This window comes from Topomyia yanbarensis, chromosome 3, assembly GCF_030247195.1.
Source record: "Topomyia yanbarensis strain Yona2022 chromosome 3, ASM3024719v1, whole genome shotgun sequence".
Taxonomy (NCBI): Eukaryota; Metazoa; Arthropoda; class Insecta; order Diptera; family Culicidae; genus Topomyia; species Topomyia yanbarensis.
The window spans coordinates 413,784,169-413,806,860 of record NC_080672.1 but is presented as its reverse complement, the minus strand read 5'-3'; the positions used below and the strand labels follow the sequence as shown (position 1 = coordinate 413,806,860).

Below are 22,692 nucleotides of genomic sequence, written 5' to 3'. Positions count from 1 at the left end.
GATGAAATATGAACCATTGTATATTGGCCAGTGCGGTAAAATTTCAAGTCATTCATTTGAATGTGAATAAACTATACTATTCAGTCAAATCTGACAACCTTTCTTTTCATTATTACCTAGCATGTGGGTTGAAATGATTTGACAGGTCCGAATGAATCTTTCAAGAATTCAGTATATTCACTCACTCACACTCATTTATTTAAACATGCGTTCATTCAATGCCCCATTCATGATGGGTTGAGTCCGCTATGCCTGTCAATTGAGTTCACATCATTTCATTTGAAACAGTTGTTCACATTCAATTGAATTCGCCAGCGGCTCATCAAGCGTTTATCATCGGAATGGATGTTTCAGACTCTGAACTTCAGAGCGTAAAAACGAGAAAAGGAAAAACATTTTCAAAATTGCTGCCAAGTTTGTGCGTCGAAACGGAAATCTGGCGTTCTCTCGGATTGACGACTCGGAACGGTTGTACAATGTACATACATCCAATCGAAATATGATATCGGAAGCTTAATTCGGCGTTTTCGAACTAGTCATACTGCTTTGGCTATGCAACACTAACTGAAATATAAAATACAATATCCTCCGGTGTGGTGCCAAACTAGGTGGGGAGGTATTTACAAAATGTCGATTCAAAAATATTTACGGAGAGAGCACATTCAGGTAATTTCTGCGATGTTTGGTGGATCGCCTACCACTGTTGATGCTTCAAACATAACATTCCAACAACAGCTACGATCACTCCAAGCTGAAAAGCGTCAAAGTACCAAATATAACGTATGGAGACATTCACATTGGATGCAAACGAAAAACGAGCCATCCTGAGCTATCTTCTGTAGCATCTGTAGTGATGTCCGTGCTAGCCACCCAAACTACGGTAGAAAGATCTGTCAGAGCCCCGGCATTAATATTTCACTCCATCGTTCAACATTGGCCGAGGATACGCTTGAACACATTCTTCTCGTCAAGTTTAACAAGGATATATACGATCAAATTATTGCAACCTCATAAAACTGTAAGACCATTTCCCAAGAAATAAATGCTTAATGTTCACAGTCGAACCCAGAGCTCACAGTTTTACTTCACAAAAACTAAATAGTAACAACTAATAAAAACTAACACTAAACCTTTCATTTTATCCATTCCGTACAGCATCGTCACTTGAATCGGCCAAATACTCATTACTTCTCATTATATTTCAAGGAAACCAAAAATCCCTCTCTTTCAAACATGTGATTGAAAAAAAAATCGTTTCATGTTCAGTTAAATTACAGCTTAATACCTTTTTTGTGAAATTAACTTATAAATATATTTCAATATTATCTGTTTGTATTGAAATAATGTTATTTGCGAAAACAAGCCGGTAGTTTGATTTGTTCATGGGTTCATGTCGTACTCACACTGCACCAAATTTTACAATCTGTTGGTAACAGACTGACAAATCAAACTACACACAGCAGCAGGAAGAAGAAACACATACGAAGTCCAAAAATGGGAGTAGTTGTTAAACCAACGTTTACAAATTGTAATTTACAACAGTGGATTTTGGCTTAAATCTACCTACTACCAAGTTCAGATTCATTGGCAAAAACGCATAGGATTTATTGTTATTAAATAATGAAAACGGTTAGCAGATATTAAAGAAATATTTATTATCAAAACATTAAGATAGTCTTCTAGTCATCCCCGCAAGTATTCTGGTTGGCTTGTCAGGATTCCGGCTTAAATGGCACAACCGATTCCAACTAAAAATCGTTTGTCATACGAGCCAACATTTTAGCGGAAATTAGCCAAAATGTCGGCTTGTGAAATTATTCATTCGTTAAATGTTTTAATCCATCTCCCTAACCGCTTACAAAGTACGTACCTTCTGAACGTTCACAAGATAACAGTTCGGTTCTGAATTAAACATAGTACTAGGCCTTCTAGAAAAGTCGCAAGCAATCATGAATACTGATCTTTAAACATGGTAAATTAATAAATGTATCATTGTGGCAAAATTCTGAACTAAATCATCCACCTGCCACACCCACTTAATCACCAAAACATCAAGACGCAAACTCTGCAGGCTGTTTGGAAGACAAGATAAATTTAGTCACCACATAGTGATCCAATTCTGAACCAAATTATCCACCTTCCTAACTTTGCTGAAGAGATAACTTTCTAGATAATACAATATCCAATGTAGGTTTTACTACACTTATTAAAGCAATTTTATATTTTAAGCGGGTAGAGTATGTAGGATGCATGACTCGTTCAGAAATCCGGTCCCCGGATATGAATTTCGGCTCGAGTATTTTTAGAAATTGTCTTTGGATGCACACCGTTTGCTGAGAAAGCAGTACGTATCAGTATTCAACGACCGCTGAGATTTGAGTCGCCAGTTTTACTCAGTTCAGTTTGCAGGACATTCATATTTTCAATAACTAGACCCTGTTAGTGAAAAAGCAGATTAAAATACTTGATTACATTTTCCGCAACAATCTTACGCTCTGTGGACTTCCCACCAAGCTCTTTACATTACTGTTAGCTTAGCTTCTTTGAGTAGCTTCAGGATACGGTCCTCTGATACGAGCAGTATAGAATCCAGACGCGCCATCGATTCAGAAACCGAAGTTTATAATTGTGTAACCGTTTCATATCATCAGCATTTTATGGTCGAAGGCAAGAATTCTGTAGTCGAGAATTCGAAGCCATGGTGTGGAATCACCACGCACAGCAATCCAGTTCCTGGCTAATCGCTTTGAGAACGGTACTTAATGAATGTATCGAGTGGCCCATCGTTTCGTTGCAATTCAATGATCTGCTGGTTGATATCTTATGGACGAAGATATCCGATCGAAACTGTACCCTGGGAGTACAAGCACACTTGAAATAATTATTCTTTACATTTTTTTTTATATTGTAACGACATATAATTAGCAAGGGACTGGAAGGTGAAGTATTTTTCAAATATTAAGAGCCATAGTACTCAAGGGAGAGTAAGGATTTGAAGTAAGAAAGTTTAGAAAAGCGTGGAGTAGGGTCAATGAACAAGCTTAGAGTTTCCCGGTTACTTAGCTTTTTGTCTTCTGCAGCGCAGTAGTCAGGATCTTTTGGCATTAAATGCGAATCACCTGAGTCTGCGGCATGTCCGGACAAGCGTAAAGTCAATTTAATGACCTATGCTGTCGGAGCCGACAAAAAGTTAAGTCACGGAAAACTTCCACCCTAAGCATTGTGCGACGATGAAACTCATTGAATGAGTTAGTTTTTGCCCTCACTAATTGCCATGCCGGGGTGTTTTATTTCATCGACTCTTGTGTCTGCCTCAACAAGTTGTGCATATAGTCACTGTGTGTTGATTGAACACGGCGTCGGCAGCTTTCACCCAAAGCTGCTGGATGGATCCCCATCGCGGTACATTTTTTTTCCCCAAAAAACTAACTCATTCAATGAGTTTCATCGTCGCACAATGCTTAGGGTGGAAATTTTCCGTGACTTAACTTTTTGTCGGCTCCGACAGCATAGGTCATTAAATTGACTTTACGCTTGTCCGGACATGCCGCAGACTCAGGTGATTCGCATTTAATGCCAAAAGATCCTGACTACTGCGCTGCAGAAGACAAAAAGCTAAGTAACCGGGAAACTCTAAGCTTGTTCATTGACCCTACTCCACGCTTTTCTAAACTTTCTTACTTCAAATCCTTGCTCTCCCTTGAGTACTATGGCTCTTAATATTTGAAAAATACTTCACCTTCCAGTCCCTTGCTAATTATATGTCGTTACAATATAATAAAAAAAAGGAAAAAGATTGACTCACTATAAGTCGTTAATAAAAAAGGAAAAAATTATTCTTTACTTAAAAAAACAACTGATTTTCGTGAAAACTAAAAAATTTCAATTATTATGCGGATCTAAACGTCATGCAGACAAAAACATTCCCGGCAACGAAAAAAAAATCTAGCCAAGCATTTGAATAGGGTCTAACTTGAAAATATAAACATATCGAATGTTCATGCTATCCATTAAAAAATATCGAACGGAACATGTACATAACGCAACAATTGATTATGAAGAATTTTTTCAAAGATTTCATCACAGATTATAAAAGGGCCTTATTGATTTTTATAATTATAAAAGGCCTAGCTATTTATGAAAGGATCAAACTAGCAATACTCTCATTTTAATAGGATTATAAAGGATTATTATATTATTACTGATTATATAAAGATTATTAAAGTAGCGCCACATCTGCTAGATGAATTCTCGACAAACATATGATTACGGCGTAAAAGCCAACTGTCAAAATTCTCTTTAAAGGGAAGTTCCAAACACAGTTCACATCACTAAATTCAAGAGAAAACTTTACTCTTCTGATTGCTACCAACCAGCGGCGAGTGAGTGTATGCATTATTTAACAAAAACGGTCCGTTATAAGCAAAAAAAATTAAAGGGTTGTGTGCAAGACACGATCGCAGTCACATTGAAAATGCAGCATTGTTGGTGTAGCTTTCGCTTAGTGGCAGGGTTGTCACATTCACTAATTTTCGTAAAGGTTTTGCAGAAATAATCAGGGATGATTATTTTGAATATTTGCTTATACCATGATTCAATGGTAAAGGAAAAGAATTAATAAGCACAAACTTAATAGAAGTTAATTAAAGGAATTTTCTAATTGAATTCTTTTTCCAGTATATATTCGTCTTAATATGGACGGTTTGCTAATAACCATGTTTTAGGTTACGGACGAAAATCCTATGGAACGATTTGAGCCTTTCCTGCACAACTAATATTAACGGTATGAACCAGCAATTCGCCATCTCGCTTTTGTTCCGCCGTCATTTGGAACTGTGAACCAAATCCTTCCAGCGTAAAGATAATCGTTCCCTTTCTGTAGCTCGTGTCAAATAAAAGATCTAACAGCTATCCTACAGTAGCGATAATCTAATTGGTTCTGCCAGCAGAGCAGGCATGGCAATGAAGGAATTCGGTCAAAAATATTCCTTTTATATCAAGCGATGGAATGTATAGAAAGCTTATGAATGTCGAGATGAGGTCCGTGTTAGCGAAAGTCTTGCGCAAATTTGTGAAAATTGTATGCGTTTATTCCTATTTATTCTATATTTACGGATTTTTCAATAATGTGCTAATAAAATACACAGATAAATTTTTACTGGCAATTTTTACTGGCAATTTTTAGAATCGATTGGTGTTCGAGTTATGAAAATCCATCAACAATTAACAAAACGTAAGCGAAAACTTTGTCTATTTTCTTACGTTTTCCCAATGTTTACAAAATAATAATTTTTCAATAGTGTACAGTTGAAATACCAATTTATAGTTGCAACCAATTTTTAAATTGCACTTCTCTGAATCGTTTAGTGTATAAATGACGCAAATCCATCAACAATTAACAAGGCTACAGTAATTTAAAATTATGCCACATTTTCGTGACGCTGTTCGAAATCAGATTTTAGTTTTACACCTAGCCCCAGCCCCATATAGTAGAGTAAAGCATTTTGAATGCTAAAATACAACAGAATACATGCATTTTCAATGAGTTCTGAATACTATTTTGATGCATATTACCCCTACATACGCAGCTGAGGGGATTGCACTCCTTCTGTAATATCAATATATCTATCGAGAAGCCTGCCCAGATTCAAACATGGCGGAGCAATCTGTCATAGTTTCACAGTAGTGATCGCTTCATTTCAAAACAATCTTTATTTTGTATGGGACTCTGTCATGTCGGTTCGCTTGTGCTATAACTGCTCTACGCCGAAATTTTGTGTAATTTACATACAGCACCAATTTGATTTTACAATTTTCAATAGGCTCAATCTTGCCATCAAATAGATTCAACTTAGTTCTTCTAACATTCGGTCTAATATTTTACCTGGGGTTTGCAAGTACAAACAATATACGCAATCAAATGAAATAATATAATGTCAATTTTGTATAAAGGATTACAATGAATTTGGCTAAAACTTCTTCTGTAATATTCTCGATGTTTACGTTTACCAGTTAGGCCTTTTGCAAATGTTTGGCTAGAAATATGACGTTTCCTACTCAACACAAGCACTTATATTTGGTTTGTCTCATCTGACCGTGTATAGTTCATTTTCGTTCGTTTGAAGGGTTAATGTTTCGTTCGCTACACCGTTGTCTTCGGAGTGAACTTTCGGTAACATCATTTCATACCATCATTGACTTGCATAGGATGAAATGCTCCAAATGAACCCATACTTCCATTCAATTGAAGATGAATTTTAGTATTTCATAAGAAGAAGTACATCAAAGTCAATCGAGTGAATAGTGGCAAATGGAAACTGAATGGTTGCCATTCTCAAAATCATTGAAATATTTCAATTGATAATGAAGAATTACTGCACTGATATTGGCTTAAACGGCAGAAAACTTGAAATCGCAGTTGCGCTGCTACTGGGCTGTTGCAAATCAGATGGTATGAGGTTCCGTAGTCGGATTCACAAAGATCGCATGAAAAAGACTCAGCGCGCTGAATAGTTGCCATGTGATAATTGAGTTTGCAGTGGCCGGTTAAAGCCCTGGTCAGCATGCCGCAGTGGAGCTTCGAAAAATGTAGGAGTTTTTTCGAAATCACTGGGCACGGTTGTTCTAGCAACACCTTTGTTTACCGACACGTTTGTAGCTTTCCCCAATAATTGCGGTGCTCGAACGTAGCCCAGGACCGTATTTTTCTCTTATCCAGCTTATCGAATTTGGCAGGGCGTGCTCACATTCATTTTCAGTAATACTGGAATATCCTGGCACCCAGACAAGGTGGTGACAATGCTTAGTTCTTCGATTTGGGTTCGGCACGCAATCACTAGCTTGGACCGTGATTTGTCTGAGCTAAGGGCCTTGATTGCACCCTGACTATCGGAGCAGGAATATATAACTTTGGCGGACAGGCTATGTTGAAAGGACGATTGTACCCCGCATATAATAACGAAGATTTTTGCTTTGAATGCAGTACACTGTCTACCTAGCGAGTGGAATTGTTCCAATCTCATTTCACGACAGTAGACACCAGCACCAGCGCTTCCCTCCTTCAGAGAACCGTCTGTGTAACAGACCACTTGCGTTTGTTGTTGTCTCTTCATGTAGCCAGTCAACCAATCATCTCGAGAGGGATTCTTCAAGTGGAATGTCCTGTAAGGAAAACTGCATGTGACATTTAGAAGGATCTCAGGGGCAGCAGTCGGAGTTGTGGTGAAAGCACCAGTCAACGCCATTCTTTGCAGATGGTTTAGCTTTGACTGGACCATCTTCACCTCTCCCCTTTGTCACAACACAAGACATCCATATTGGACGTAAAATTATCGTGTAAATCCAATAAATGTGTTTAAGCTTGACATCCGACGTCTTTCCAAAAGTTCGACTGCACTGCCCGAAGGCCATGCACAAGCTTCTTCGTAGGATGCTAATATGAATGAGTTTGTCGTATCCACAACGTCATCTAAGTCGTCTACTTGACTAACTGTTGGAAAATTTCAATGAAATTTAGTCGCCAAGTTTTCCAAAAAGAGGTCCCAGTTTGTAGATTTAGGATTACGATATGGTACCACATTGAAGGTGACATCAAAATGATCGAAAAATATATATTTATCATCGGATAGAGACGGTTCAGTTTCATTTGGAACCTGCCAATTTCCCAGCTCCTCAAAATTCTGTCAGAGCAAAGCGTTATATCTAACACCTCCTCCCTCATGGAACTCGCAAAAGTTGGTCGGTTTCCCACATTCAGAATATGGAGGTTTGTACTACTTATGTACTCCATCTGTTCAGAGCCTCTCAGATTGACGTCTGAGCTGCCCCAAATGATGTGATGAGCATTCGCATCACTGCCAATAATGAGCGGAAGCCCATTTCTGCTACAATACGATACAAAGCTTTCGAAATCATCAGAAGGAGATGACTCGTTATGCGGTAGATATGCTGAACAATATATGTATTTTTTGTCTACGTTACCAACAGTCAGAATAACTATGACAACTAGGATATCGCGAGTTGTGAGCTCCGATATAAGATACGCGTCAATAGCTGCAAGAATGAAAGCACGAAGCATTTCACGTGGGTTAGTCATGCGTGTCTTGTTGTAAACAATGACGGCAGTGAGTAAATTTCCAAAATGGAAGTTTCCTTTATGCAAATATGGTTCTTGGACCAATGCAATGGAAGCTTTACCGTCCTGCATGAGTCGAGATAAATTCATAGTTTCTGTACGTTTATGCTGGAGATTGATTTGTGTTATTCTAACCATTGTTGATCAGAGAACTGTACATTTCATTTCCAACATAAATTGCACAACAACTAGAGGACACCAAGCGAGTTGAGATGGTAACGCATATAGCGAGCTATATCAGGTTAAAATGGGACACGATCATTCGATTTGCGAAGAAAATAATGGTCCACTGTGTCAGAGATTCGCATAACACAGTAAGGGTAAACCCCAAAATGCTCCGTGCGCGACTGGCATATTTTAGACCCTCCAGTCATCAAGTCCTCGGCACGGAACTACACCTTGACTTAGGGTCTCCCACTTTCAGTCGCCTCCTACGACATGGGAGCAGGAACCCAGTGACTCAATTCTTGGCCGGATACCACACGGCCTCTGGGCAGGTTCGTCTGTACACATCGCAATTTGATAATCGAAACCCGCCAAAATCACCAAACTACCATCAGCCGAGAGTCTCAGCAAACCCCCAGCCAACAAAAATTCGGCAAAATTGAGCGGATCACTCTTCCCAGGCTCCGTTCGCCATTGAGAATATTTTAAACCCCCTCAACAATTTTACCCATAGCACGGGTCGCATGACACTATGGAATTGGGGTTCCCTGTTCGGTGGGCTTTTTCCACCGGAACAGGTAGTCCGTAGTGTAATTCTTAGCCGGTTGAAACAACCACTACCAGCACTAGACGGCTTATCTAGGCTGTTCGGAGAAAGAAGCTGACATTGAAAGACAACTTTCCTTGGACGGCCGAACAGCCTGAGTCCGGCGGTGTCCCAGCTAATAGGAAGTAAACAGTGATAATAATATCTCAAGCCTGAACGCAGCCATTGGAGCTAAAAATTGGAAAGTGAGAGGTGACGATTTGCTTATAGGAGACAATGGTGGTCGAGGGGTCCATTAGTAGGTATGTGGCGGTGCGTGATCGCTGTTGGGGATTTGTGATGACACGCACCGAAATAGAGACTGGGAGATCGCAGGTTCGATTCCTGCTTGAGGACATATCTTTTCATAGTGTGTCCAATAAAAAGGTAAAATTTCACCATGTCTTCATGCTCACCGTTAAGGTCATTCTTTCTCTTTTTCCATTGGACACGTTCCTAAAAATCTTCAAAAAAAGGTAAAAAAAACCTGTCTTAATCCACCTAGAGGTGCAATTGTGCCTTTCTCATTTCTCCAAACTATGATTTAATAGCTGGTTCGTACAATATAACATTATGGAAATGCCTTTCATTCTTATTACACTTGGTAAGTGCCGTAAACCGGGGTGACATTGATCACTGATCGAAGTAATCATTACATATTTTTAGACGCAACACATTTTTTTCAAGTTTAATATTTTTAAACCATGTACTGATGTATGGAGAACAAGATTGGATGGTTTTACCTAAAATTCTCCGCTTCCAGCTATTTTTCCAAAAATGATTTCAAATTGAAGTCCGTTTTCGTATTCCGGGGTGACTTTGATAACCTGCATGTTCACCCACATTAAGTTATTGATATGTCAATGTTTTTCATTCAAATGTTTGTTTAAACTAATTCTGGAAAGATACTCATTGTTAAGTAGATGTTAATCGGTATTATACAAAGTATTTCAATATACTGTAAAATTCGAGTAACCAAAATTCGTATAATTTGTGTCCAACTAGAATAAATGATTCTGAAAACCTTTAAAACTGCTAAAATTGTTTTATTTCAGTGCTTTATCAATGTACAAAAACTTTCATCCATTTTAACACGTTGGACTATTGAACAATAAAAAATATTGCGAATTTTAGCTTGAAATAATTTGAAATAATTGCCAACTAGTTTCACAAAAAATGTATTTGAAATAAGCAAACTCTTAAAAATATATTTAGCACATCCCACTCTAAAGGAAAATAAAAACTCGCTTGTAATTTATTACTCTTGCTCAAATCTGAGATTTATTTGTTTTATAGAAAATAAACACTTTACGAAGCTTCATAAAAATAAGGTAAAGTCAAATTTCGGTTTTTTGTAGTTTTTGCACCCAAAACCGAACAATATACTCAAAAAGTATAAAAAATCAGTATTTTATAAGTTTAGAGTAAAAATCGTTTCAAATTAAAATGTTTCGGTAGACTATTCTGGTTTAATAAGCGATCTACGAAAAAAGTTCCGAGTGATCAAAGTCACCCCGGTTTACGGTACATATAAGAGCACCTTTTTGCATTCATCGCGGTATCGGTTTGAATTGGAGTGTTCTATGTGATCGCACTCCACAACCCGTAACTCCGGAGCCAGAAGTCGGATGGAGATGGAATTTAATATAAGTTTCCGGGGACGCAACACCTTTCATTTGAGACTAAGTTGATCAAATCGGTCTAGCCATTTTCGAGAAACCAATATAACCGTTATTCTGAATTTGGATGCTTCCGGTTCCGTCGATGGTGACCAGTGTGGCCAAAGAGACTTTGAATGACTGTTGGTGACCTAGATCTACAAATTCAACAGTTGTGTTTACATTTTGGAAAAAATTTCACCTTTTTACATTCATCGCATCGGGATTTGCTGCGTGATCGTACGTATCACCCTGTAATTCAGGAACCAGAAGTCGGATACACACAAAATTCAACAGCAGCTGATGGACCTTTCATTTAAAATCAAGTTTGTCAAAATCGGTTCAGAAAATTCCGAGAAACCGATGTGGACAAATCAACAAATTTTGTTTTGTAACCATACTCTTCAACTCGTAATCCGGAACAAGATGTCGGTTGAAAATGAAATTCAATAGCAACCTATGGGAATATTATACCTTTCATCTGAATCTTAGTTTGTAAAAATCCGTTCAGCCATTTCCGAGAAACCGATGTGGACATTTTCTAAACAAATCTGCACATACACACATACATACATACATGCATACATACACACATACATACACACAGATATTTTGCGATCTCGGCGAACTGAGTCGAATGTTATATGAGACTCGGCCCTCCAGGCCTCGGTTAGAAAGTCGGTTTTTGGAGCAATTGCATAACCTTTCTATATGAGAAAGGCAAAAGAATAATATTTAATTAGCTTAATAAGCATGAGTTCAATGTTATCTTCATGTGATTATAATTTGGAAAGGTTGGTGGAATGGATTTGAACGTGTATGGAATGGGGGGTTAGTAGAGTGGGAGTGGAGAATGCGTCAGAAATCCTTCATCTTATTTCGGTATACGGGATGGATGAAGGAAATGCGGGCGTGAGGGTGGTCCAACGGGAGGGGAATGATGAAGGAGGGAGGTGTAAGGGCAAGACGGGGGGGGGGGCGGCGACGCAATACTTAACTGCATATTTTGCCTTCCATTTGAGACTTGGTTTGAGAAAATCGGTTCAGTCATCACCGAAGAACCGATGTGACTTTAATTTTGGAATATGCCCGGAATTCTGGACTTCCGGAATCGTCGATAGTGGAAAATATATTCAAAGAATGTTTGATTGGCAATCAGTAATCTAGATCTGCGATTAGAAGTAATTTGGTGACCATTTCAATAGTTTTTAGCCTCTGAGGTATTACGATTGTACGGATTTATATGGGAAATTCCAGTGTATCCTTACTAACACCCCTGTAACTCCGGAAGCAAGAGTCAGAACCGAATGAAATTCAGCAGCAGCCAACGGTATTACTGTGTCTTTCAAGATGTATAAATTTCTTGACAACCTAGAACCGTACCTCATCTATTTCCACTTCAGAATCATCACCGTTCGGACTGCCTCGTTCTCTACCAGCTATCATGTACCTTATCGTGTCAGAGTCCGGTTCGTAAAGCCACTTTTTTGAATGCCACAAATGCCTCTTCCACTGCTCTGCGATCAACACCAATGGTGTCGATATTATTCTCAAAGCCAAGAAACATGTGAGGTCTTGTGCTGATGGTTCCGTTCCTTTTCCCATCAGATCTTCGCTCGCACCTTCGGGCACTATGTTGAACAATCAATCTATCTAACGTCACAAACAAGTAGGATGTCTCTCCAGCTATTTTGACTAATCCAGCATCATATGAATCTGCTTTATCAGTTTTGTCGGCTAAGCACAGTTCGTTTCGTAACACTGAATCGGGCACCGCCTTGAAACCCAGAAACAGATGATGAGTCTGCAAGTTATATTCCCGGATTTGTCTGGTTCAAGAAAATCGCTTTGACATACATAAGGTTCTAGGTCAATTGGCCGAAAACCATTTGGCCAAATGTCGTTTGGCCGAGTGGGTCAAATAGTCGAAGGTAGTTAGGCCGAATGCCATTTGGCCGAAAGTGTCGTTTGGCCGAAAGCTGCTAAATTGAAAGGGCGGCCCCCATTTGGCTATTCGGCCGAATGGTTTTTGTTTAAATAAGTTTCGCAACCAATTTTTATCATATATGACTAATTTCGCGCCAACTCGAACAAATGTTGGCAGCACCCTCTCAGATTTTAATGAAACTTTCTGTAGATGAGAACTTTGACACAAAAAGCCACTTTGCATACTTTGTTTTTCCAAAAAAGATCTAGACTGTCTTTTGAAAAGGGCCCAAGTGTTTTTACCAATTTTTTTTCAAATTGTTATAGTCTAAAAATGACAAATTCTTGACAAATTTAAAAAAAATCTTCATTTACTCCTACACTGAAAAAAATCGATTTTAAAAATTTAAAGTCGATTTACAAAAAAAAACCATTTTTAATTTAGATGAAATTTTGTTGATAGATAGGTGATTATGCTCCCTACTTACCGTCAAAAATTCAAGTTGGGCACTTTTAAGGAAAAAAGATAGTTTTATAACTTATAATGTTTTGGTAGTAAAATAAACAAGCATAAGTTTATAATAATAAATTGATAATTGGCTGAGTTATCGCTTTTTCCGCGAACCCTTTTTTTTATTTAGGAGGTTTGCGGTGATCACGGAGACCAATAGATCATCTAAAATCCCAAAACTAAAAAAAATCCATTAGTATATGAGCATTCCTCGTACCTTATATTATAATTTTTTCCTGCATTCGAGAAAGTTTTTAGTAAAAAATCGCTGTTTTACGCCTAAAAATTGTACTAAAAAAAATTCTCCATGAAACAAAAAATTATGAATAAAAAAGGAATCGTTAAAGTACGTGAAAAAATAATTATGATCAATTGAAAAAAAATTAAGAAAATTGATTGAGTAGTTTTTCAGCAATCGTGATCACGGAAAAACCATTTTTAGTAAAACGACATTTCGAGATAGCCGAGTTTAAAATTTCAAATTACCACTGCTCTTGGTAGACGAAGCGCGCTTGGAAGCGCTGTAACTTTCTATCTATTTCTCGGATCTTTATAAAAATTTGGGAAAACTTTCTCAAGGAGTTGTACTTTCAGATAAAGTAATAAAAAAATCGATTTCATAAAAAATGAAAAAGTAGTTATCCTCTTAATAACAATATGCTTAGTTGCTAAATTAGACGATATCTTCTCACAAACTGAGTTTTATTGGATTCTGAGATTATTATGACTTTCATTGGTTTAGTTTTCGATAAAAATACACTGAAAAAAATTCAGTTTGGACAAGGAAAAGTTTTTTTCAAATAACTTTTTTCCTTAAAAGTGTCCAACTTGAATTTTTGACGATAGGTAGGGAACATAATTATCTATCTTGGAACAAAATTTTAGCCAAATCAAAAATGGGGTTTTGTTGTAAATCGATTTTCAGTCAATGAGGAATTTTTTCAATATTTTTATTCAAAAATTTGACTAATTTTGTGAATACAACTCCTACAACTTTTTTTGTAAAGTTTGCCATTTTTAGACTACAGCCATTTGAAAGAAATTGGTAAAAAAAAAGTTTGGCCCTTTTCAAAAGACAGTCTAGATCATTTTTGGAAAAACAAAATATGCAAAGTGGCTTTTTGTGACAGTCTTCATGTACAGAAAGTTTCATTAGAATCTGAGAGGGTGCTACCAACTCTGAATACGATTTGGCGCGAAATTCGTCATATAACAAGTTCAGGATCAGTAAAATGCTTCTACTGATGCGTTTCAGGTGGACATCAACGTATTTTTATGACTGAAAATTTTGCCATTACCTCCGTGGAAAAATATGAGGGAAAATGTGGTAACTTTTGAACTAGCCCTCTGTAAATTGTAGTGTATGCCTTTTGTTGAAGGAAACAACCTTAATTGGAAATATGTTCGTTTCTTATAAAATATCGCCATCATTTGCTTCTTTCTATTTTTCACTATAATGGCAAGATTCGAATGCAAGGCTAAAGGATGGACATCCTAAAGGATGTCCATTCTTTAGCCTTCATGCAGTCCTATGCCAAAGATAACGTGCCTTTACATGACAGTTTCAGCAAGATATTGACCAAAAACACACATCGAAGTATATAAAGGAATGATTTCAGGATAATAAAGTGACTATAATTTCGGACCATGCCAATCTCTTGTCATTAATCCCGTAGAAAATTTACGGAATGTACTTAAAAAGAAGTTATTCGATCGAAATTTCACAAATAAGGATCGTTTGTGGGAAGCAGCTTAAAAGGAATGCTACCCAATACAAACGGAAACTTATCAGCGTTTGAATGACTCAATGTCAAGACAAATGGATAAAATTTGGTTGAATAAGGGAGCTTACACAGGTTACTAGTTGTCAAAAATGTTGAAGGGTTAAAATCATTAGATTTGAAAAATGTTAATGCAATGGATTACAATACACCTATTTAATTGACCAGGTACTTTTTTGGATTCCATGGAGAAGAAAGAGTTACGATAAAGCATAATATTTAATTTACAAATAAAATTGTTCTTTTTCATATTTACGACTGTGCCTAACTATAAACTATTTGAATATAAAAATATTTTTAGAAAAAACTCATGATTTCATGTATTTTTATCTCACACCTATTTTATTGACCAGCAGTGTATATTTGGCCCGCAATTCATACCGAAGCATCCCATGGTGGAATGGCAACGCGGTAAAGCGGGCCAACAAATATACCGGTTCTCCGTTTGTACACGGCTGCTGTGATGAATATTGATTCAACAAACCCAACACTCATGGCCCAAACTTACTTCCAAGAGAAAACTGCCCCGATATATTTCAAAAAATCATGGCACGATAGGATCGATATTCTCTTATCGTCGAAAATAGAAACTGTATCGTTACTCCAAACTAAAACCAAAAAGCTTCCATCTGGCATCCAATTTTAGCGGGAAAACTTTCACAAATCTCAGTTGTCACTTTTTTAACTTGATGAATCGCTCCGAACTCCGTTTCGGTGCCGAACGACGCTAATAGCAAAGTGCAATTTTCAATACACCACCCTCTTAGGCGACAGTGTTTGCTAAACTGTCGTCGTCTTTGGGCCTCCAGCTGGTTCCCGCGTTGAAACATGCGGCAATAGCAGTAAGTGCAGAAAATGGGTGAAAACTTCGTCAATATTTTCCACATTTTTATGCAAAACGAAAAGATGCTTCGTCGAAGCAGGGCTTATGGTAGGGGGTTCTAAAATGTCTACCAGAGAACTCAACTGGTGAGTTAAGGAGTGCTTTACCATTTTCCACTGGCACTGCAGAAATTAATTTGTTCACAAGTTCAGTTCTTTACTTCGCTGACAGGCTAAATTATCATTTAAGTTTTGGGCTGTGGGTTCTGAAATCTCGGCAGTAAAGTTCTAGAAGAATTATTTTTGTTAATTATGACTGGATTAATTTATGGCGCACCTTTTCCCACAGTGCTTATTCCGCCAAAAGCGACCGTAAGCTGGGCAACATGAATAAATAAACTAGCTGTAGGTAAGGTGAGGATACTAAGCAAACCATAGCAAGTTTTTATTTTTCACTGACGAAAAATTTAGCGGAAACATGGTGCAGAGTACACACCCACAAAATATAGAAGAGATCTGCTTTGGTTGCATTATGTTTTCAGAACTACACACACGTTGCACGTTGCAAACCAGCGAGATGGAAAAGAGTAAAGTCGGATGAGTTGGCCTGTTGTAGTTTTGGCGAGCAGATCCTTGTTTTCAAGAGTACTTTTCCTGTACTTCAAATTTTTCTTTTTGTTTTTTTTAAATCTTGTGAATAGAAGAAAAATTTAAGATTTTCATGATTTTTTCCTAGCTTAGAAAATTCAATTGTACTTACCACAAATTAATGAGTCAAGCTTCGCGAATCATACCTCGTCAATTCCAACTTTTTATCTATGTCTAACACCTGTCACATAAATAATCACACTACTTGTCTCACCACACTGCTATTTCACACTTCCTAACTCTGCCACCGAATTGCGACGCTGCATGTACCGTTTCTCCCACGCTCGGTTGGAGTTCAATACCTTACCCTCACCGGTTCGTTCGCTGGTTGGGCAGAAACTTTTCCAAAGCACAACAAAAACTTTCTTCTTCTATTTTTCTTTCGCTCCGAATCCGAACCCACCTCCGCTTATTAGCCTTCCGTTATTTATGAGTTCATTACGACCGTCATTTCTCTTCACCCACCGTGGCCGCTGTGTTGATTGTAGGAGGTGTTGGTACTATTAAAAATATATACGTGAGTACCGGTTAACCTTTGCCGCCTGCTGGCTTCGTCGGAGTTTCACCTGATGCTGCACTGGTTTATGGATGGGCTTTAAATTTGATTGCGTACTTTAACAACATCCATCTATCCGGATTAGAGAGAACACGGATCCAACACGGCTCCAACCAGCACCTGTGGGAAATGTAAAAGGGATCATTTTCAATTTCGTTGTATATTTGATAGGATTTTTATGATTGTACAGGGAGGTTTTCAATGTTCAAACAAATATGTTGTTGAAGGATAAAACAAAATTCCCGCTATAAAAGTATTGTTCAACAAATAATCAAGCGACTCCATTCGATGCATTTCGATGGAGACGCTTTGTAGTTTGAAGGAGTTCACACTAAGTAATTTGTAATACATTGTTACAAAAGACAGGACCGTGGATAGTATGCGTAGTACTACCCGATTGAAAATAACCGAGGGTGTAATTATCCACTCGAAGCTTTGAAACTTGGGGATAATAATTAGGATTTGATTGCAATTTGAAATTATTTTTATTAATACTAAGGAGGAATACATTTTGACACATCTACACCTTAAACACGAAATTCAGATCGATATATAAAAATGTTATCGCAATTTTATTCAGATTGAAGGATGCAGCTAGAAATATTTTTAAAGAGTAGATATATGATTTATGATTCTTTTACAGGAACTATTATTTGATTAACAATCGAAACAAGAAGAAACACTATTAGGATTTTTAAATGAAGGCAAAAGACATGCACAAGCGGAATTGATTCCAGCATCAGAGTAGCAGAGACCGTATCAGAGAAAGTGAAGAGAGGACGGACAACAATGACAGAGAAAGAAGAAATCAAACTTATAGATTTTGACAAAAGGAAGATCACTGCCAGATCATCATGAACCGGACCACCGACTGGTCCTCCATGGATTTGTTTGGGACTCTTTTGGGACCAGATTCCCTGGTCGCTGTTAGCATATCAACCAAGATGTGGATGTTTTTCGTGATTGAGAATATGTATATGTACATTTAGCGGAGATCAAGCACTGCCAGAACATCTCAGTCTGGAACGAGAGGGGATCTAGCACTATAATGTGCTAGACGCGCGACCAGACAACATGGTTAATATCGCGATATCCTTCACCAAAAGCACAGAGACCGCTTTTCTCGACCCCAATACGCCAGAAATGCACACTCGATATATGATGATTGGACATAACCCGAGATACCACCCGAATGAAATCGCGCAAATGCATCACACTGTAAATCGTATAAATGGTTCAAAGGATCGATGATTCTGCTGCAAGCTGTCAACAAATTCGACTTCGCTCGATGAATTAGCCATCGATGAATACGATCGCTCAAGGAAGGCCATTTAGTAGAAAACTACTCCCTGTTGAAAGTTTGTAGCATCCAGTCCACGATATCAGATAATTTCATCTAGTCAATACTAGGTTGAATTTCTAGCTTAACTATAGTGGCAGTTAGGGTTTTTGATGTCTCATTTGGAAATTCCCACTATTGTATAAGATTTTCGAGACCGAGAACCACTTACTTCTGTTTTGTAACAGCACTTCATCGAGTTATTATATTTAGAGACCCATCAAGGAATACCCTCGGGCCATTAGAAGATGTTCCTTTAATGAAATTCAATGAAATGAAATTCAATGAACAAGGGAGCGTAAAAATTGGTCATGGCCGGTGGCGCCGCACTCTTCAGCATTTCTTGCAGGATTTCTGCTTTGTCTGCGAAATATGTCGGGAGACCATGCGGATTCTTCCGACAGTAGGATGACTTTTCAGCATTCCCATTGCAAGAATCATGTTCATAATGCTCTCCGAATTGTCCACACCGTGCCTTGTTTCTCCAGTTAGTAGCTGAATGGCCCATTTTTTTTTGCAATGGTGGCACTTCATTTCCCGGCACAAAAAGACGGCCAGGTAGACAAACTTAGCTCAAAAGAACAAAGTTTGGAAGAGCAAATCCGGCCAAAGGCTCGAAATGAGGCCAATTGAAAATAAGTTGTTTTCTTGTACTTCTCGATTTTTGCTGAACACAATTGCTTGCACTCCAGAATTTTCACTAAATGTCGGAGACTACACTGTCAATCTCTACTTCCAGGGCGGGTACTTAGACAAGATACTTCTTTGTAAAAAGCTCGCTGCGAACAAGCGTATTTATCTGTTCAAAGTCGCTCACAGATAACCTATATTTGTTAATCTGGCCGGGCCTTATATCGAAGATGTTAAATTGCTCATCTCTGGTTCGCAAGTAGACAATCCAGGGGCCGGTTGAATTAGATGGATAAAGTTTGTATCGAAAAGAAAACTTATCGACCTTATTTTTGCCATCCGGGGAAATATTCATATTGACCATCCATTGAGCCTGAGGGGAGGTCTGTCGTCGGAGATGGCTTTCCATGACGACCCATTATGACGATTTCATTCAAACAAAGGCATTGCTACTGATTGTATGTGTTTGTTTTCAAGCGTGTATAATGCGAAAATGCGATAAATTTCTAGTAATACATAACCCCCACCCTATGCTTATTCTACTACTCATTCGGACTAAAACTGTTACGCCGGCCCTGATAAAAGATTCATGAGGCGGCAAACAGAGAGCTTACAGACAATGTCGAATTATTCTGAAGTGTCATAGAGGAAAATAGTCTTAGTCTCAGTCTATTTTTAACTCCTGTCCAAGTCAGCTACAAACGAATGCATCTCTCAATCTAGTGTTTATTGTCGCAAGATCAAGGGAAATTAATGAACAAGCGCTGCCCGAGCTAATATCGCGATCGTTGACAAACAATTTCATTCTATAAGAGCGTTCCGTGTATTGTGCAATACGTTCCGAAGGTGAAAATGGAGCTCAGGCTTACCGAAGTCGACCACATCCAGTATCGTCAACTTTGCAGTTCAATACTGATATTATTCAACTAGTTAGACCGAGCAAAGAGTTTTGTTTCATCGAACGACCTAAAACACCTGTTTGAAAATGACAGCGTTGGGATTAAGATTCCCCTGTACGCGGAAAATCACACTATGGCAACATGACTTTACACCAAATAACGCACAAGTACGGCAAATGTACTGAAAAATTGTGCATATTTTTATAGACTATCGAGACGTCAAGAACAAAACTCTAGTCTAACCAAGATTTGGCGCAAGACAGTCCAACAATACTGATTACAGGAGACAACATACAGCATCTGTTGGGTTAGGGTGTTACCGAGTAATACACCTAGAATTGAAGGACGATCAACTAGAAATAGCAGATCCATGAGGCGGTCTGTTCTCCGGCTATAATCAACTAATAAAATTATAACAGAATGCAATTTTCTTTCTTTACGGGGAACGTGCCATTTAAGCCAATATATTCTGATTCATGATAGAAGTATGTGGTGGGTTTGTTGATTCATGTGACATGTGTTAGATAATGATAAAAAGTCAGAATTGGCAAAGCAAGAGTAGCGAGGATTAGTTTTGTCGTCGCGTGGAAGGTGGTAGTCGTAGACTGTTGTGTTCATCCCGTAGTTGGTTCGATGAAACGGCAACCGTAGCAAATACCTGTTCCTTACAGCTCTGAGGAGGGACGTTGATTGAGATATCCTGCAAAAGGGCGGCACAGTCGATTCTATTCTGTTGAATATCTGCAATGAAGAGCGCTTTGAAGAGATCCCGCTGGTCAATAACTGAACACCGACTTTCGTAGCAAGGTAACCGATGCGGATCAAGCCGCGGTGGACTGTGCGATATCTTTATCTATGCGCATGGTGCATATCTTTATCTATGCGCATGGTGATCCAAGATCTTTAACGCGGGTGGCGCGATCGACTTCAACTACACATCAATCGGTTGCCTTTTCCTAGTGAAGGAAATTACAGACCATTTACTGGGGTTGAGAATCATTCCATTTAAATCACACCAAGCCGAGAAACTGCCCTGTTACTTTTGTAGAAAGTGGACTTTCGTAATTGAACGAATCTGCGAATATATTCTCAGGTCATCCGCAAAGTTTCTTAGTGGATAAAAATAGCTTTTATACTTAATTTTTTCTCCACTAAGGAGAAATATAGCATATTCCAAAGTTGTCAAATCACATCAATATTAAATACACGCATGAAAACACTTCAATATAAACTCGTTCCGGAGTACTGAAATTAATAATAATACTTAGATTTACAATCATGTTGAGCTCACACTGAAATACGGATTAGGGTCAATTTTTCGAATAGTCAGTGATGCAAATGTCCACCGCGTAATTTGGGGTAGCTCAGATATCAATTTGAGAGGTACCGAATTGATGGAATATTTATCTGCACATACTTGATGTAGGAAATATCCCAACATTTGTACGAGCTGTCAGGGAAGAGGTGTTAGATGTAACTCTCAGCTCTGACGATATCACGCATAAGTTGGCAAACTATCTCGTACCAAACGAGCTTGAACCGTCGTTATCTGATCGTAAGTACATCGTCTTTGATCATTTAAATGTCTCGCTAAAATGGCCAATTGAAAGTTTTGCTCCGTATAAGTCTCCAGGAAAAGATGGTATCATTCCAGTTCTACTACAAAAGAGGGTATGAACACTTCAAGCATATTTTGAAAAAAAGTTCTTACTTGTAGTCTTGCAACAGGAAACATTCCATTAGTGTGGCAGGAAATAACTGTAAAATTCATTCCCAAAGGTAGCCACGTTACTTATGAAGAGGCAAAAGACCCATCAGCCTGACCTCCATCCTTCTCAAATCAGTGGAATGTTTAATCGACCAGTACATTTGGGATGCAATGCAATGCAACATGCATATCAGCGGGTGAAGTGTACTACCACCCTGTTACACAATGTTGTCTACAACATTGAAATTTTTTTTTCACAAAAGCAATCAAGTTAAATAGTTTTTCTCGGTATTGGAGGTGCTTTTGACAATGTGTCTTTCGAATCTTTTTCAGAAGTAGCACGAGGTCATGGAGTACCTTCATATATCACGAACTGGATACACGTTATGCTTAACAACCGACATCTGTGCTCATCGTTAAGACAAGTAGAGATAAGGAAACTGAGTATCTGCGGATATCCTCAAGGTGGTGTGCTGTCTCCACTTCTATGGAACCTTGTCACCGATGGCTTGTCGAGGAAACTTAATGAGCTTTGATTTGGTTTGGCCGATGATTGTTATATAATGATCATCAGTATTTGTATTAACACACACTGTTGAGCAATGGTGTCTTCATGTTGGACTATCAGTTAATCAAAATAAAACATCAATGGTGCTTTTCACACAAAGAAGGATTACAACCGGAGCTCGTCCGTTGACTCTGAAATTATTGTCGCAGATCAAGTTAAGCACGTTGGAGTAATTCTTGACTCAAAACATAATTGGACAGCTCACATAGATTTCAAAATTAAGAAAGCTTGCATGGCCTTCGGCCAATATAGACGAGCTTTCGGCAAATCGTGATGACTCAAATCCAAGAACATTCAGTGGATCTGCAGAACAATTTTTATACCTACTGGCAAACGAGTGCCTTGTTTGGTGGCAGAAGAAAGAAGTCATCATAATCCAATCCAAGTTAAACCATCTTCAGAGGACGGTCTGGTCATAGTAACGTGCGTCCTCGACAACACCTACTGCTGCCCCAAAGACACTTGAACATAAAACCACAATATGCTATTCTAAAAAAAACATGCACACCGTCTTAAGGTTACCGGGCGCTAAAACTCAAATATATGGTATTGTTCATAACCCCGTGTGGTAAACAGCTATAGGCTTTATCAGTAGAGTTCATTGTCTGTTCAGTAGTGAAGAATCCAGGCAATTAACTGTTTTGTGTTGTGATTGTATTGTGCCTTCCTTTTTCATTTTCCTACATTCTTTTTTTCACTTCTTTTTCTCTTTCCATCACGAAACGGCAAGTCACAAATCTCTAAATAACATGAAGAACGTG

General features: G+C 38.3%; 1 protein-coding gene across 1 annotated transcript in view; it reads right to left on the bottom strand.

Annotated features, from left to right (window-relative positions):
- Positions 1 to 22,692, bottom strand: part of LOC131693751 (chondroitin sulfate N-acetylgalactosaminyltransferase 1) — a 182,219-nt gene that overhangs the window by 139,496 nt on the left and 20,031 nt on the right. The window contains exon 2 of the mRNA XM_058981870.1: positions 16,344 to 16,907. The gene's annotated coding sequence lies outside the window, so the exon portion shown is untranslated. The remainder of the gene's footprint in view (positions 1 to 16,343; positions 16,908 to 22,692) is intronic.